The following is a 14346-nucleotide window of genomic DNA, read 5'->3' on the forward strand; positions in this document are numbered from 1 at the left end:
CCCTCGTGTCAAGATGAAGTATGATTTGCTTGTTGTGGAGATACATATCCCCATTGAGGTGATTTAGTAGCTATTTGAAAATTCTCCGTTCTCTCTTGCGATTCGAGAAGGTTTTGTCATGAGGACTTGATCAACCCCATTGACGGATTTCTTTCGATGACCTTGAAATGGATGAATCAAAGAGTCACATACCTATGTTTTGAGCTTTCATTTTCTGTTGCTTAGAAGAAAAATGATGGATTTAGTTTAGTTTTTCCTGTTTTCTGTTTTAGCGTCCCGAAGAAAAATACCTCAAAAATAAAAGTTCTTGGATGGTCCTGAAAATTTAGTATGATTTTTTCTGGAATATTTGAAAAATATTGGGCCTGAGAGCTGGCTTGGGGGCCAGACCAGTGGGCCACAAGCCCTGCTACCGCCACCCCCTGGTGGCGGCTAGCAAGCTTGTGGGGCCCACAGGGACCCCCTCCACTCATTCCAGCTCCCATCCTCTTCTTCCACCTCCAGAAAAAATTGTTTCGCAGCTCAAACCCGTGTTCTTGCTCATTTGGCTGTGATTTTCGATCTCCTTGCTCAAAGCACCATTCTCCGAACCGTTTTGGGAAATTACTCCTTGGTAAGTGACTCCTCCATTGGTCCAATTAGTTTATGCTCAAGTGCTTTATCCTTCGCGTATTCTTGCTACCTTGGTGACACTGTTCTTGAGCTAGAAATGTTGATTTTAGCTAGTCCCAAGTAGTTTTAGCGCGTGATACGGTCTCTAGGCACTAGTAGGAGTAGTAACTACAAGGTGTGGTTGGTCTTCATTCACTTTTCTCTTGAACTTCAAAAATTTCAGCAAAAGGAAATTATGTTCAGGAGGAAGTTTCATGGTGGTTCCTCAAGTAAGAAGGGTCCCCGTCTTACTTTCCGGGAGCCCGAACCTTTTCAACTAAGGACGCACCGCTACCACCATGTGAATGGCCTTCCGATGAGTTCATGATCGAAGCAGGTTTCAAGGATGAGTTTGATACACTTGTCCGCAACGCCGGGTTAGAAGAATTCCTCTCAGATAAATGTGAACAGTATGCTATGCTCACTGCCTCTTTCGTGCATAGATTTAAATTTTCAGTTGGCCCTGACTCATCCATACTGTTTGATCTGTACGATAAATCCTATGCCATGGATTTGGAGGATTTCAACAGGATTTGCAAGATACCCGATGGGGGTAGTATTAATGATCCTTCTAAGTCTTCAGTCAGAGACTTTGTCTCCAGTATAACTGTTGGAGAAACCAAAGATATCACGCAAGCCACCATAGGAAGCATCCATTTCCCTGCCTTGCACTACTTTGCCCTCTTCATAGGTAGGTGCATTAACGGCAAGGGTGCACATTGTCACCTATGCGCTTCCGACCTTAGTATCCTTAAGAGCGCAGTAACAGGTGACAGGAGCTTCAATATGGGAGCTATAATAGCAAGGAGGCTGAATAATAATGCCAGTGAGGGGGATTTCTTTGGTGGAGTTTATGCTACACGCTTAGGAAATTTTCTTGGAGTATCCATCCGTTCAGAAGACCCTCCTCTCCGTACAGCCTACCTTGAACGTGTCGCTCTAACACGCTACCAGTTCCTTGAGAGAGATCATGGATCCCTCCTATACTGCTTGATATTTAACCGACAGCGTGTTTTCCATATTACCCTTCCTCGTCCTGCTTTCTTTGACTTTCAGGTAAAACGAAGATACTACATAACCATAGGAGAGGCAGAGGAGTATGAGAGGGAGGTGACGGCTGCTCGACTTCGTGAGGCAACTATTCAGGCAGTGGCTGCAGCACTCCCGTATAACACCCATTATGATTTTGGGTTTCGCCAGAACCATCCATGGGAATAGACCAAGCTAGGCCAAAAGCCTAAGCTTGGGGGAGTACGTGTTCTCACTGACCTGACATTCATGCTTATGCTTTCGCTTTGTTAGCCGGTGTTTACACTTTGCCACTTTATTATCCATGCTAGTTTATTTTTGTTTTCTTGTTTTGTGTCCTTTTGAAAAAACCCAAAAATATTTTTCTTTCTTCTTTTGCTTGTTGGGAGTTTTCCCGTGTAAATAGTTTTCTTTTTCTTTGGGTCAAGGTAGAAGATATTGGTTACAATGTTTAGTGGTTCTTGCATGCATACCTGTTTAGCTTTCAAAGAGCCATATTACTTTGTCTTCTCCTTTGTGTTTGCCTGCAGATTCAGCTTAGTCCAATGCACGAGCACTCTTATTATTGTTCACATCGTTCGATCGTGCAAATGAAAGGCAATAATGATGATATATGATGAAGTGGCTGAGACTAAAAAGCTGGTATGAACTCTATCTATTTTGTTTTTGTAAATATGACTAGCTTGTCGACCCTGATTCAGCTTTGTTGTGAGAGAACCATGTTTGCAATGACAACTCAGAGATCATAGTTTCTGATGCCATGCTTAATTAGCTGAGAGTTTATAATGGTTTGTCTTGAATGCCAACATAGATTTTGTGATGACTATGATGTAGGGTGATAGGATGGTATTCTCCTTTGAATGATTCAAGTGGCGTGACTTAGCGCATGTTCATGCATGTAGTTGAAACAAAATCAACATATACTCTATGATGTTCATGTTCATGGTGATTTACATCCTGTTCATGCTTGCATTCAATGTTAGTCAAACTCATTGCATCTTGATGACTGTTGTCGCTCTGTAGTTGGTCGCTTCCCAGTCTTTTGCTAACCTTCACTTGTACTAAGCGGAATACTACTTGTGCATCCACTTCCATAAATCCAAAAAAATTTCCATGAGAGTCCACCATACCTACCTATTTGCGGTATCTACCTGCCGTTCCAAGTAAATTTGCATGTGCCACTCTCTAAACCTTCAAGAAATAATCTGTTTTGCATGCCCGAACTTCTCATGTGGTGACAGGGGGCTATTGGTATCTTCCATGCTAGGAGTGTTATCCTCGACATGTGTTTATTCACTGTCATTCACGAGAAAGGGGACGGTAATTGGAATGCCCAGTTCCACGCTTAATTCGAAAACATAACTGTAAAACCAGACTCCCCCCCGGATTGATGTTAGTATGGACGGTACCTGAGGATTCGGCTAGCCGTGGAGTGTGATTGATTGGTGGTGGGGGAGTTAAAACTTTACTTTCATGTTTGGGAACCGCCTATAGCATGAGTAGCATGGAAGATATTGAGAACTCTTGGTCATTGCGTTGACAATGAAAGCATGCCACCCAAAATTATTATCTCTGTTTTCAAAGCTTGAGCTCTGGCACCTCTGCAAATCAATGCTTCCCTCTGCGAAGGGCCTGTCTATTTATTTTCCGGTTGAGTCATCCTCCTCTTATATAAGCACCAATTAGAGAGCACCTCTCTCATTTTTATGCTTTGCTTTTGATTGATATTGAGTATGACTATGACTGGATCTTCGTTGCTATGAATTACAATGCTTAGTCAGCCCTTGATCTTTGAAAGTGCTCTGCATTTATGTTTTGCGGTCTCAAAAAGAGCTAGCGAGATACCACCTATTCATATTGCTTCATGCTTGCTTTGACTGAAGTGTTGGTATTTGAAAATCATTATTATTTGCTCGTTAGCTGATTATGCCATTGATATTAGTTTACCATGAGACCTTTGTGTCACTTGCTTATGTGGTAACTTGTGATTTTGCTGAAATTCTGGTTATGAGTTAGACATAGTTGCAACAACAAGATCAAACAAAGTTTGTCAAAGTTATTCTTTCTCTCTCAGTTTGCCAACTGAGTTGCTTGAGGACAAGCAAGGTTTTAAGCTTGGGGGAGTTGATACGTCTCCATCGTATCTACTTTTCCAAACTCTTTTGCCCTTGTTTTGGACTCTAATTTGCATGATTTGAATGGAACTAACCTGGACTGACGTTGTTTTCAGCAGAATTGCCTTGGTGTTATTTTTGTGCAGAAATCAAAGCTCTCAGAACGTCCTGAAAATTTACGAAGAATATTTTTGGAAAATATGAAAAATACCTGCGCAAAGATCCATCGGAGGAGGTGGGCCAGTGGCCACAAGCCATGCCACGGCCACCCCCCTGGTGGCGGATGACAAGCTTGTGGGGCCCACGTTGCTCTGCCGCCCCCAATCTCAGCTCTATAAGTTCACTTTCATCCCAGAAAAAATCAAGAGAGAAGATTTTGTCGCGTTTGCGATACGGAGGCGCCGCCACATCCTGTTCTTCATCTGGAGGGCAGATCTGGAGTCCGTTTTGGGCTCTGGAGAGGGGAAATCGTCGCCATCTTCATCATCAACCTTCTTTCCTCTCCAATTCCATGAAGCTCTTCATCGTTCGTGAGTAATCTATTCGTAGGCTCGATGGGCGGTGATGAGTAGGATGTGATATATCATGTAATCGAGTTAGTTTTGACGGGGATTGATCCCTAGTATCCACTATGTTCTGAGATTGATGTTGCTACAACTTTGCCATGCTTAATGCTTGTCACTAGGGCCCGAGTGCCATGATTTCAGATCTGAAATTATTATGTTGTCACCAATATATGTGTGTTTTAGATCCGATCTTGCAAGTTGTAGTTACGTACTATGTGTTATGATCCGGCAACCCGGAGTGACAATAACCGGAACCACTCCCGGTGATGACCATAGTTTGAGGAGTTCATGTGTTCACCAAGTGCTAATGCGTTGGTCCGGTTCTTTAATAAAAGGAGAACCTTAATATCCCATAGTTTCCTTTTGCACCCCGCTGCCACGGGAGGGATGGACAATAGATGTCATGCAAGTTCTTTTCCCTAAGCGCGTATGACGAAACACGGAATGCATGTCTACATCACATTGACGAACGGGAGCTAGCCACATATCTCTCCGTGTTATAACTGTTGCATGATGAATATCATCCAAACAAAGCACCGACCCATTGCCTACGAGTTTGTCCTACTGCTGTTGTTACTTGTCTTGCTCTGCTGCTACTGTTGCTACTACTGTCGCTTGCTACTGTTGCTACTTGCTACTGTTGTTACTACTGTTGTCCCTTGCCGCTGCTATTACTCGTTACACTGTTGCTACCTACTACAATCTTGATTCGCTCGGTGTTGACGGGAAAAGACAATTTCCGTCAACGGGCAACTTGGCGCCATTGATACAATCGTTAGGAATAGTCTGCCGTCAACAAATCGTTTCTGACACCGTTGTTATCATACTACTTTGTTGTTACTACTTTGCTTGCAGATACTAATCTTTCAGGTGTGGTTGGATCTAACACATTCAGCTGCTAATACTTGAGAGTATCCTCTCACCTCCTATAGGCGTACCAACAAATTTAGGTCGAATACTCTACCCTCGAAAATTGCTGCGGTCCCACGCGCTAGTGGGCCGTCAACAACATTCTTCTAGTTTCGATTGCCGGAGAGTGCTAGTAGCATTCTTCTGGTGCCGTTGCAGGGGAAGGTCTGCTGTCACAGAATCAGGCACGTAATGCATTGTTCCCATCAATGATAAAAAGGTGGGGATTTAATCATATTGCTTGAGTTTATCCCTCTACATCATGTCATCTTACCTAATGCGTTACTCTGTTCTTCATGAACTTAATACTCTAGATGCACGCAGGAGTCGATCGATGTGTTGAGTAATAGTAGTAGATGCAGAATCATTTCGGTCTACTTGACACGGATGTGATGCCTATATGCATAATCATTGCCTTGGACATCTTTGTAATTATTCGCTTTTCTATCAATAGCTCGACAGTGATTTGTTTACCCATCGTATTATTTTCATTCATGAGAGAAGCCTCTAGTGAAAACTATGGTCCCATGTCTATTTTCCATATTATACTTTCAGATCTATAAACCAAAGATACCAGAAATATATTGCTGCCATTTATTTACCTTTGTTTTACTTTCGTTCTAGCAATCTTTTACATCTATCTATATGAGATCCCATCCTTGCAAATCGTGAAGGGATTGACAACCCCTTTTTAGTGTTGGGTGCAAGTGTTTGATTGTTTGTGTAGGTGCGAAGATTGGGGCCTTGCTTGTTCCTCTTACTGGATTGATACCTCGGTTCTCAACAAACTGAGGGAAATACTTATCTACTTTGCTGCATCACCCTTTCCTCTTCAAGGGAAAACCAACGCAAGCTCAAGAAGTAGCAAGAAGGATTTCTGGCGCCGTTGCCGTGGAGGATACACAGCAAGATCAAGCCTACCAAGTACCCATCACAAACTCAACTCTTGTATTTACTTTATTTGCCATTTGCCTCTCGTTTTCCTCTCCCCCACTTCTAAAATGATTTTTAGAAAATATCAAAAAGATTTGCCTTTTTATTTTCCCTTCTTCCGCTCATCTTCTTCGTCTATGCATTTCCATGGCTCAACCCAAATGTTTTGATCCGTATCTTAAGAAGTTGGAAGATATTGAGAATAATGCTAAGGGATTCATGTCGCTCCAATTTGACCACAATAGTTTCCTTAGGAACGAGCTTAAAGAACAAAGGATTATGCTGGAATACATGAATAAAGAACTTGATGATGTGACCAAGGAATTTTGTGGTTTGAAATCTCAGTTTGCTCACCTTGAAAATTTAGTAGGCCAAATTTCTGATAAACAAGCCACCTTACTTAATAAAATGGCCGCGAAGCCAGAATCTTGAAGTGTTGATGAAGATCTTAAAGTGATTGATGTGACTCCTATCAATTCTTTGTTTTCTAATATGAATCTTGAAAAAGATGGGAGTGGAGACGAGTCAACTTTAATTAAAGGCGTCCCAATGATTTGGAGTTTATAGATCTTAATGCTAAGATTGATAAAAGTGGGATTGAAGAGGTCAAAACTTGAAAAAGCTATGAACCCACTCTTTTGGATTTCAAGGAGTTTAATTATGATAGTTGTTATTTGATTGATTGTGTTTCCTTGTTGCAATCCATGTTGAATTCTTCACATGCTTATAATCAAAATAAAGCTTTTACTAAACATATTGTGGATGCTGTGATGAAATATTTTGAAGAAAAACTTGAGTTGGAAGTTTCTATACCTAGAAAGATTTACAATGAGTGGGAACCTACTATTAAGATTAAAATTAATGATTATGAGTGCCATGCTTTGTGTGATCTGGGTGCCAGTGTTTCAACGATTCCAAAAACTTTAGGTGATGTGCTAGGTTTCCGTGAATTTGATGATTGCTCTTTAAATTTGCATCTAGCGGATTCAACCATTAATAAACCTATGGGAAGGATTAATGATGTTCTTATTGTTGAAAATAGGAATTTTGTGCCTGTAGATTTAATTGTTCTTGATATAGGTTGCAATCCTACATGTCCTATTATTCTTGGTAGACATTTCCTTCGAACGATTGGTGCAATTATTGATATGAGGGAAGGAAATATTAGATTGCAATTTCTATTAAGGAAAGGCATGGAGCACTTTCCTAGAAAGAAAATAAAATTACCTGATGAATCTATTACGAGAGCTACTTATGGATTGCATACCAAAAATGACAATACCTAGATCTATTGCATTATGCCTAGCCAGGGGCGTTAAACAATAGCGCTTGTTGGGAGGCAACCCATTTTACTTTTATGCTTTTGTTTTTTATTCTGTTTTTGAGTGTTGCACACATTATTACCTCTCTACTAATTGTTCTTTCTTTTTTGAAGAAGTTTTTGAGCCAAGTAAGACCTTTGGGATGGTCTACGGTGTTTGCAAGTTGATTTTGCTGAAAAACAGAAACTTTTGCTCTCAGTCAAGGAATTTTGTAAATTCACTGAACGGGGTTTTGGTCTAAAATTTTTACACAAGATTGACATACTGATTTCGCTGATTGTCCTAAGTTTTCAGAATGTTTTGGGTTACAGAAGTATTCGAAGTTTATAGATTGCTACAAACTGTTCTTTTTTGACAGATTTTGTTTTCTTTGTGTTGTTTGCTTATTTTGATTAATCTATGGGTTGTATCAGGGGGTTTGAACCATGTAGAAGTTCTAATATAGTAAATATTGCACCAATATAAATAAAGAATGAGTTCCCAACAATACCTAAAGTGGTGTTTTATTTTTCTTATACTAACGGATCTCATGAGTTTTCTGTTGAGTTTTGTGTTGTGAAGTTTTCAAGTTTTGGGTAAAGATTTGATGGGCTATGGAATAAGGAGCGGCAAGTGTTGGAAATATGCCCTAGAGGCAATAATAAAATAGTTATTATTATATTTCTTGTTTCAAGATAATCGTTTATTATCCATGCTATAATTGTATTGAATGAAAACTTAAATGCATGTGTGGATATATAGACAAAACTATGTCCCTAGTAAGCCTCTAGTTGACTAGCCAGTTGATCAAGGATGGTTAAGGTTTTTTGACCATATAGAAGTGTTGTCACTTGATGATTGGATGACATCATTGGGAGAATGATGTGATGGACAAGACCCAAACTATAAATGTAGCATGTGATCGTGTCATTTTGTTGCTATTGTTTTATGCGTGTCAAGTATTCATTCCTATGACCATGAGATCATGTAACTCACTGGCACTGGAGGAATACCTTGTGAGTATCAAACGTCGCAACGTTACTGGGTGACTATAAAGGTGCTCTACAGGTATCTCCAAAGCTGTCAGATGAGTTAGCATGGATCAAGACTGGGATTTGTCACTCTGTGTGACGGAGAGGTATCTCGGGACCCACTCGGTAATACAGCATAACATATAAGCCTTGCAAGCAATGTGACTAAAGTGTTAGTCACGGGATCTTGTATTACGGAACAAGTAAAAAGACTTGCCGATAACGAGATTGAAATAGGTATAGGGATACCGAAGATCAAATCTCGGGCAAGTAACATACCGAAGGACAAAGGGAATGGTATACGGGATTAGATGAATCCTTGGCACAAAGGTTCAACCGATAAGATCTTCATAGAATATGTAGGATCCAATATGGGCATCCAGGTCCTGATGGGGTTATAGCCCTAGGGTAGGGTCGTATGCCTGACCTATAAGTCCTACCCAAGGGCACCTCATTATTAGCTTGAGGATCACAAGATACTTACCGACTGGATTAAGACAACCTCTAGTCCACTCGGTAAAGATCCACTCGGAGGATTATCTTATACTCGACGACTAGATTCCACTCGGTGAAGGCCAGAAGCTAGTCGACATAGAAGGCGAGTAGCCATTCCAGTGAGGCTAACGGTCAGACGTTAGACTACTGTAGTTAATGTCATTTATGGCATACGTTACCAGTAACGTATGCATTCAATCTCACTTATTGCACCCTTGAAGGCTGGACACTTATGAGGGGTTGTGCACTCTATATAAGCCACCCCTCCCATATAGCACAAGGGTTCGCATTCTGTAACATCTGTATTCCACTCACCCTAAAGCTCTAGAGCACTGAGACGTAGGGTTGTTACCTCCACCGTATAGGGGCCAGAACTCATACAACCTTTATGTAGCTAGGTCTCTACCCTCTACTTTCGTACCCTACACATCTACTTTTAGGCTTGTACCCATGACATGTCCCGCTGTTGGATATTAACCGAGGAGTGTCTCGGGTCATATCTGCATAGTTCTCGAACCCGCAGGGTCTGCACACTTAAGGTTCGTTGATGTTTCAGTATAGTTGAGTTATAGGTGTTTGTGACCGAAGGTTTGTTCGGAGTCCCGGATGAGAACACAGACGTCATGAGGGTTTCCGGAATGGTCCGGAAGTGAAGGTTGATATATAGGATTGTTTCATTTGGCTTCTGGAAAGATTTCGGGCATTGCCGACAGTGTACCGGGAGTGACGAATGGGTCCCGGGTTTTTAACGGGAGGGGCCACCCACCCGAGAGAGAACCTAATCGCCCATGGGTGGCGCACCAGCCCTTGGTGGGCTGGTGAGGCCAGACCAATAGGGCTATTTCGGCCAAGGAGATAAGACAATGCAAAAGGAAAAAAAAGAGAGGAGGTGGGAAGGAAGGAAGGGACTCCTCCCTCCAAACCGAATTGGAGGAGGATTCCTCCTCCTCCCACTTCGGCCGACGCCCTAGAGGCTCCCTTGAGCCTCAAGGCTAGCCCCTCCCCTCCTCATATATATACTAGAGGTTTTAGGGTTTTTGAGACACAACTTTGCCACGTGCAACCCTAAACCTCTACTTTGTAGTTCTTCCTCTAGATCGGAGGGCGGAGCCCTGCAGGAATAGATCATCACCATCACCGGCGCGCCGTCACGCTGCCGGAGAACTCATCTACTTCCCCATCTCTCTTCCTGGATCAAGAAGGCGGAGATCGTCATCGAGATGTACGTGTGTTGAACGCGGAGGTGTCGTCTGTTCGGTGCTAGATCGGGGTGGATCGTGGGATGGCGGTGATTTGAATCATGAAGCTGTTCCACTACATCAACCACGTTTCTTAAACGCTTTCCGCTTAGCGATCTACAAGCGTATGTGGATCCGATCTCCCTCTTGTAGATGAACATCACCATGATAGGTCTTCGTGTGCGTAGGAAATTTTTTGTTTCCTAGGCAACGTTCTCCAACAGCAAGATCCTAAGCTTGGGGATGCCCAAGGCACCCCAAGCCATATTCAAGGATACCAAAGAGCCTAAGCTTGGGGATGCCCCGGAAAGCATCCCCTCTTTCGTCTTCAATCCATCGGTAAATTTACTCGAGGCTATATTTTTATTCACCACATGATATGTGTTTTTCTTGGAGCGTCTTGTATGATATGAGTCTTTAGTTTTTAGTTTTCCACAATCATCCTTGCTGCACACATCTCTTGAGAGAGACACGCTGAATCGTGAATGTATTAGAATAATCTATGTGCTTCATTTATATCTTTTGAGGTAGGCAATGTTGCTCAAGTGCTTCACTTATATCTTTTAGATCACGGTGGTGTTTTATTTTATAGAAATTATTAAACTCTCATACCTCACTTATATTATTTTGAGAGTCTTTAAACAGCATGGTAATTGGTTTAGGTTATGAATTTAGTCCTAATATAATGGGCATACAAGAGGGATATAATAAAAAACTTTCATATTAAGTGCATTCAATATGATGAGAAGTTTGATTCCTTGTATATAGTTTTGAGATATGAAGATGGTAATATGAGAGTCATGCTAGTAAGTAATTGTGAATTGGAAGAAATACTTGTGTTAAAGTTTGTGATACCCGTAGCATGCACGTATGGTGAACCGTTATGTGATGAAGTCGGAGCATGATTTGTTTAATGATTGTCAACCTTTTTGTGGTGGTCGGGATCGCGCGATGGTTAACTCCTACCAACCCTTCCCCTAGGAGCATGCGTCTAATACTTTGCTTCGATAACTAATAGACTTTTGCAATAAGTATGTGAGTTCTTTATGACTAATGTTGAGTTCATGGATTAGACACACTCTCACCCTTCCACCTTTGCTAGCCTCTCTAGTGCCACGCAACTTTTGCCGGTACATTAAACCCACCTTCCTCAAAACAGCCACCATATACTTTCCTCAAAACAACCACCATATCTACCTATTATGGCATTTTCATAGCCATTCCGAGATATATTGCCATGCAACACCACCGTTCCGTTTCTTATGACACGCACCATCACTTCCATATTGCTTATAGAGTCATATTTTTTTCCAAATATCGAGTTGTAATCTTTCAGTTGTAAGTAAATAGGAGTGTTATGCTTTGCATTATTAGAGCATTGTCCCGTATGAGAAAAGGATGATGGAAGCGATGATTCCCTCACAAGTTGGGATGAGTCTCCGGACTTTACAAAAAATAAAAGAGGCCACCGAAGCCCATAAAAAAAGAGGCCAAAGATGCGAACCACAAAAAACGAGAGAAAGAGAGAAGGGATAATGCTACTATCTTTTTCCACACCCGTGCTTCAAAGTAGCACCATGTTCTTCAGATAGAGTCTCCTATTTTGGCACTTTCATATAACTAGTGGAATTTTTCATCTTATGCACAACCACTTAGCTTTGTTTTTGAGCTTTTATACACTTATAACTCTCGTGCATTAGTTGCATGGCAATCCCTACTCACACACGTTGATATGTATTGATGGGCATCTCCATAGCCCGTTGATATGCCTAGTTGATGTGATACAATCTTCTCCTTTTTCTTTTGCAACCTCCACCATATTCTATTCCACCTATAATGCTATATCCATGGCTCACGCTAATGTATTGCGTGAGAGTTGAAAAGGTTTGAGAACATAAAAAGTGTGAAACAATTTCTTGACTTTTATCGGGGTTGTGCACGATTTCGATACTTTGTGTGGGGAATATTGAGCATAGCTAGACCATATGATTTTGTAGCAATAATTTTCTAAGGCCATGTTATTTCGAAAGGACGCAATTGCCTTGTTAGTATGCTTGTAGTGTTATTGTTTTTATGTCAATATTAGACTTTTGTTTTCAATTTTATGGATCTGAATATTAATGCCACAATAAAGAATATTACATGGATAAACATGTTAGCTAGCATTCCACATCAAAAAATATGTTTTTATCATTTACCTACTCGAGGACGAGCAGGACTTAAGCTTGGGGATGCTTGATACGTCTCCAACGTATCTATAATTTTTTATTGTTCAATGCTATTATATTATTTATTTTGGATGTTTTATATGCATTAATATGCTATTTTATATTATTTTTGGGAGTAACCTATTAATCTAGGGCCTATTGCCAGTTTCTTTTTTTCCTTGTTTTTGCAGATAAGGAATATTAAACGGAGTCCAAACGGAATAAAATCTCCGGAATGATTTTTCTTGGACCAGAAGAAACCTGCCAGACTTGGAGAGGGGGGCAGGAGACCTTCCAGCAGACGACAAGCCTGCAATGCATGCCCTGGGGGGGGCGTCCCCCTGGCTTGTGCCCCCTTGCAGTCCTCCTAACCCTAATCCTCCTCCTCTAAATTCCCAAATATCCCCCGATACCAAAATAAAAACAAAAAATAGTTTTCCACCACCGGGAGCGTGTGTTCCCATGAGATTCAATCTGGAAGCCTTTTCCGGTAATCTGCTGGAGGGGGAATCGATCATGGAGGGCATCTACATCAACTCCATTGCCTCTCCGATGATGCGTGAGTAGTTCACCACAGACCTACGGGTCCATAGCCAGTAGCTAGATGGCTTATTCTATACCATGTTCTTCATGATCTTCAATACCATGTTCTTCAATACCATGTTCTTCATGATCTTCATGAAGATCTATCTGATGTACTACTCTATTGCGGTGTGTTTGTCGAGATGAATTGTGGGTTTATGTTTAGATTATCTATGAATATTATTTGAATCTTCTTTGAATTCTTATATGCATGAGTTCATATCTTAGCAAGTCTCTTCGAGTTATTAGTTTGGTTTGGCCAGCTAGATTGGTAATTCTTGCAATGAGAGAAGTGCTTAGTTTTGGGTTTAATCTTGTGGTGTCCTCACCCAGTGACAAAGTAGGGGTAGCGAGGCACGTATTGCATTGTTGCCATGAAGGATAAAAAGATGAGGTTTTAATTATATTGCTTGAATTTATCCCTCTACATCATGTCATCTTACCTAATGCGTTACTCTCTTCTTCATGAACTTAATACTCTAGATGCTGGCAGGAGTCGGTCGATGTGTGGAGTAATAGTAGTAGACGCAGAATCGTTTTGGTCTACTTGACACAGACATGATGCCTATATGCATAATCATTGTCTAGGATACCTTCATAATTATTCGCCTTTCTATCAATTACTCGACAGCAATTTGTTTACCCACCGTATTATTTTCCTTCATGAGAGAAGCCTCTATTGGAACCTATGGCCCCTCGGTCTATTTTCCATATTATACTTTCAGATCTATAAACCAAAAATATATTGCTGCCGTTTATTTACTTTTGTTTTACTTTTCGTTCTAGCAATCTTTTATATCTATCTCTATCACATCTCATCCTTGCAAATAATCGTGAAGGGATTGACAACCCCTTTTTAGCATTGGGTGCAAGTGTTTGATTGTTTGTGTAGGTGCAAATATTGGGGCCTTGCTTGTTCCTCCTACTGGATTGATACCTTGGTTCTCAACAAACCGAGGGAAATACTTACCTACTTTGCTGCATCACCCTTTCCTCTTCAAGGGAAAACCAACGCAAGCTCAAGAAGTAGCACACTCCTTGCATACCTATTATATTTGGACTAGTCTTATAACCCATGAAAATTACTGTCATTTTTTATTAACTCTTAAACAAATTTATGTGAAGGACGAAAGAGCAATTATTTCTATAAAATCTATACGCCACTGTGCTCTAAAATATATAAGCGAAGCACCAGAGCCACTCCTTAGCTCAAAATCTATAAGTGAAGCACATAGACTATTCTACAAAATCATGGTGAACATGTGTCTCTCTCAAGTGGGTGTGTCCAAC

This window comes from Hordeum vulgare, chromosome 4H (assembly GCF_904849725.1).
Source record: "Hordeum vulgare subsp. vulgare chromosome 4H, MorexV3_pseudomolecules_assembly, whole genome shotgun sequence".
NCBI lineage: Eukaryota > Viridiplantae > Streptophyta > Magnoliopsida > Poales > Poaceae > Hordeum > Hordeum vulgare.